The sequence below is a fragment of the Glandiceps talaboti genome, chromosome 2, assembly GCF_964340395.1.
Source record: "Glandiceps talaboti chromosome 2, keGlaTala1.1, whole genome shotgun sequence".
NCBI classification, from domain to species: Eukaryota; Metazoa; Hemichordata; class Enteropneusta; family Spengelidae; genus Glandiceps; species Glandiceps talaboti.
Window position 1 is genome coordinate 2,836,156 of NC_135550.1, and position 6,023 is coordinate 2,842,178.

Sequence of the window (6,023 nt, forward strand, 5' to 3'; positions counted from 1 at the left end):
ACTATAACGTTTATGCAGTATAACGACCATTGAAACCCCACAGTATGTAGTATTGTATGCAGTATAACGACCACTGAAACCCCACAGTATGTAGTATTGTATGAAATATAACGACCACTGAAACCCCACAGTGTGTAGTATTGTATGCAGTATAACTACCACTGAAACCCCACAGTATGTAGTATTGTATGCAGTATAACGACCACTGAAACCCCACAGTATGTAGTATTGTATGCAGTATAACGACCACTGAAACCCCACAGTATGTAGTATTGTATGCAGTATAACGACCACTAAAACCCCACAGTACTAGTATGTAGTATTGTATGCAGTATAACTACCACTAAAACCCCAGAGTATGTAGTATTGTATGAAATATAACGACCACTGAAACCCCACAGTATGTAGTATTGTATGAAATATAACGACCACTAAAACCCCACAGTATGTAGTATTGTATGCAGTATAACTACCACTGAAACCCCACAGCATGTAGTATTGTATGAAATATAACGACCACTGAAACCCCACAGTATGTAGTATTGTATGCAGTATAACGACCACTGAAACCCCACAGTATGTAGTATTGTATGCAGTATAACTACCACTGAAACCCCACAGTATGTAGTATTGCATGCAGTATAACGACCACTGAAACCCCACAGTATGTAGTATTGTATGCAGTATAACGACCACTGAAACCCCACAGTATGTAGTATTGTATGCAGTATAACGACCACTGAAACCCCACAGTATATAGTATTGTATGAAATATAACGACCATTGAAACCCCACAGTATGTAGTATTGTATGCAGTATAACGACCACTGAAACCCCACAGTATGTAGTATTGAATGAAATATAACGACCACTAAAACCCCACAGTACTAGTATGTAGTATTGTATGAAATATAACGACCACTAAAACCCCACAGTATGTAGTATTGTATGCAGTATAACGACCACTGAAACCCCACAGTATGTAGTATTGTATGCAGTATAACGACCACTGAAACCCCACAGTATGTAGTATTGTATGCAGTATAACTACCACTGAAACCCCACAGTATGTAGTATTGTATGCAGTATAACGACCACTGAAACCCCACAGTATGTAGTATTGTATGCAGTATAACGACCACTGAAACCCCACAGTATGTAGTATTGTATGCAGTATAACGACCACTGAAACCCCACAGTATGTAGTATTGTATGCAGTATAACGACCACTGAAATCCCCAGAGTATGTAGTATTGTATGCAGTATAACGACCACTGAAACCCCACAGTATGTAGTATTGTATGCAGTATAACGACCACTGAAACCCCACAGTATGTAGTATTGTATGCAGTATAACGACCACTGAAACCCCACAGTATGTAGTATTGTATGCAGTATAACGACCACTGAAACCCCACAGTATGTAGTATTGTATGCAGTATAACGACCACTGAAATCCCCACAGTATGTAGTATTGTATGCAGTATAACGACCACTGAAACCCCACAGTATGTAGTATTGTATGCAGTATAACGACCACTGAAACCCCACAGTATGTAGTATTGTATGCAGTATAACGACCACTGAAACCCCACAGTATGTAGTATTGTATGCAGTATAACGACCACTGAAACCCCACAGTATATAGTATTGTATGAAATATAACGACCATTGAAACCCCACAGTATGTAGTATTGTATGCAGTATAACGACCACTGAAACCCCACAGTATGTAGTATTGAATGAAATATAACGACCACTAAAACCCCACAGTACTAGTATGTAGTATTGTATGAAATATAACGACCACTAAAACCCCACAGTATGTAGTATTGTATGCAGTATAACGACCACTGAAACCCCACAGTATGTAGTATTGTATGCAGTATAACGACCACTGAAACCCCACAGTATGTAGTATTGTATGCAGTATAACGACCATTGAAACCCCACAGTATATAGTATTGTATGAAATATAACGACCATTGAAACCCCACAGTATGTAGTATTGTATGCAGTATAACGACCACTAAAACCCCACAGTATGTAGTATTGTATGAAGTATAACGACCACTGAAACCCCACAGTATGTAGTATTGTATGAAATATAACGACCACTGAAACCCCACAGTATGTAGTATTGTATGAAGTATAACGACCACTAAAACCCCACAGTATGTAGTATTGTATGAAATATAACGACCACTGAAACCCCACAGTATGTAGTATTGTATGTAGTATAACGACCACTGAAACCCCACAGTATGTAGTATTGTATGCAGTATAACTACCACTGAAACCCCACAGTATATATAGTATTGTATGCAGTATAACTACCACTGAAATCCCGTAGTATGTAGTATTGTATGAAATATAACGACTACTGAAACCCCATAGTATGTAGTATTGTATGCAGTATAACGACCACTGAAACCCCACAGTATATAGTATTGTATGAAATATAACGACCACTGAAACCCCACAGTACTAGTATGTAGTATTGTATGAAATATAACGACCACTGAAACCCCACAGTATGTAGTATTGTATGCAGTATAACGACCACTGAAACCCCACAGTATGTAGTATTGTATGCAGTATAACGACCACTGAAACCCCACAGTATATAGTATTGTATGAAATATAACGACCACTAAAACCCCACAGTATGTAGTATTGTATGCAGTATAACGACCACTGAAACCCCACAGTATGTAGTATTGTATGCAGTATAACGACCACTGAAACCCCACAGTATGTAGTATTGTATGCAATATAACGACCACTGAAACCCCACAGTATGTAGTATTGTATGAAGTATAACTACCACTGAAACCCCACAGTATGTAGTATTGTATGAAATATAACGACCACTGAAACCCCACAGTATGTAGTATTGTATGAAATATAACGACCACTGAAACCCCAGAGTATGTAGTATTGTATGAAATATAACGACCACTGAAACCCCACAGTATGTAGTATTGTATGAAATATAACGACCACTAAAACCCCACAGTACTAGTATGTAGTATTGTATGAAATATAACGACCACTGAAACCCCACAGTACTAGTATGTAGTATTGTATGAAATATAACGACCACTAAAACCCCACAGTATGTAGTATTGTATGCAGTATAACGACCACTGAAACCCCACAGTATGTAGTATTGTATGCAGTATAACGACCACTGAAACCCCACAGTATGTAGTATTGTATGCAGTATAACGACCATTGAAACCCCACAGTATATAGTATTGTATGAAATATAACGACCATTGAAACCCCACAGTATGTAGTATTGTATGCAGTATAACGACCACTAAAACCCCACAGTATGTAGTATTGTATGAAGTATAACGACCACTGAAACCCCACAGTATGTAGTATTGTATGAAATATAACGACCACTGAAACCCCACAGTATGTAGTATTGTATGAAGTATAACGACCACTAAAACCCCACAGTATGTAGTATTGTATGAAATATAACGACCACTGAAACCCCACAGTATGTAGTATTGTATGTAGTATAACGACCACTGAAACCCCACAGTATGTAGTATTGTATGCAGTATAACTACCACTGAAACCCCACAGTATATATAGTATTGTATGCAGTATAACTACCACTGAAATCCCGTAGTATGTAGTATTGTATGAAATATAACGACTACTGAAACCCCATAGTATGTAGTATTGTATGCAGTATAACGACCACTGAAACCCCACAGTATATAGTATTGTATGAAATATAACGACCACTGAAACCCCACAGTACTAGTATGTAGTATTGTATGAAATATAACGACCACTGAAACCCCACAGTATGTAGTATTGTATGCAGTATAACGACCACTGAAACCCCACAGTATGTAGTATTGTATGCAGTATAACGACCACTGAAACCCCACAGTATATAGTATTGTATGAAATATAACGACCACTAAAACCCCACAGTATGTAGTATTGTATGCAGTATAACGACCACTGAAACCCCACAGTATGTAGTATTGTATGCAGTATAACGACCACTGAAACCCCACAGTATGTAGTATTGTATGCAATATAACGACCACTGAAACCCCACAGTATGTAGTATTGTATGAAGTATAACTACCACTGAAACCCCACAGTATGTAGTATTGTATGAAATATAACGACCACTGAAACCCCACAGTATGTAGTATTGTATGAAATATAACGACCACTGAAACCCCAGAGTATGTAGTATTGTATGAAATATAACGACCACTGAAACCCCACAGTATGTAGTATTGTATGAAATATAACGACCACTAAAACCCCACAGTACTAGTATGTAGTATTGTATGAAATATAACGACCACTGAAACCCCACAGTATGTAGTATTGTATGAAGTATAACGACCACTGAAACCCCACAGTATGTAGTATTGTATGAAATATAACGACCACTAAAACCCCACAGTACTAGTATGTAGTATTGTATGAATTATAACGACCACTGAAACCCCACAGTATGTAGTATTGTATGAAGTATAACGACCACTGAAATCCCACAGTATGTAGTATTGTATGAAATATAACGACCACTGAAACCCCACAGTATGTAGTATTGTATGCAATATAACTACCACTGAAACCCCACAGTATGTAGTATTGTATGAAGTATAACGACCACTGAAACCCCACAGTATGTAGTATTGTATGAAATATAACGACCACTGAAACCCCACAGTATATAGTATTGTATGAAATATAACGACCATTGAAACCCCACAGTATGTAGTACTGTATGAAGTATAACGACCACTGAAACCCCACAGTATGTAGTATTGTATGCAGTATAACGACCACTGAAACCCCACAGTATGTAGTATTGTATGAAGTATAACGACCACTGAAATCACCACAGTATGTAGTATTGTATAAAGTATAACGACCACTGAAACCCCACAGTATGTAGTATTGCATGAAGTATAACGACCACTGAAACCCCACAGTATGTAGTATTGTATGAAATATAACGACCACTGAAACCCCACAGTATATAGTATTGTATGAAATATAACGACCACTGAAACCCCACAGTATGTAGTATTGTATGCAGTATAACTACCACTGAAACCCCACAGTATGTAGTATTGTATGAAATATAACGACCACTGAAACCCAACAGTATATAGTATTGTATGAAATATAACGACCACTGAAACCCCACAGTATGTAGTATTGTATGAAATATAACGACCACTAAAACCCCACAGTATGTAGTATTGTATGCAGTATAACGACCACTGAAACCCCACAGTATGTAGTATTGTATGCAGTATAACGACCACTGAAACCCCACAGTATGTAGTATTGTATGAAATATAACGACCACTAAAACCCCACAGTATGTAGTATTGTATGCAGTATAACGACCACTGAAACCCCACAGTATGTAGTATTGTATGAAATATAACGACCACTGAAACCCCACAGTATGTAGTATTGTATGCAGTATAACGACCACTGAAACCCCACAGTATGTAGTATTGTATGCAGTATAACGACCACTAAAACCCCACAGTATGTAGTATTGTATGAAATATAACGACCACTGAAACCCCACAGTATGTAGTATTGTATGAAGTATAACGACCACTGAAACCCCACAGTATGTAGTATTGTATGAAATATAACGACCACTGAAACCCCACAGTATATAGTATTGTATGCAGTATAACGACCACTGAAACCCCACAGTATGTAGTATTGTATGCAGTATAACGACCACTGAAACCCCACAGTATGTAGTATTGTATGAAATATAACGACCACTGAAACCCCACAGTATATAGTATTGCATGAAATATAACGACCACTGAAACCCCACAGTATGTAGTATTGTATGAAGTATAACGACCACTGAAACCCCACAGTATGTAGTATTGTATGAAGTATAACGACCACTGAAACCCCACAGTATGTAGTATTGTATGAAATATAACGACCACTGAAACCCCACAGTATGTAGTATTGTATGAAATATA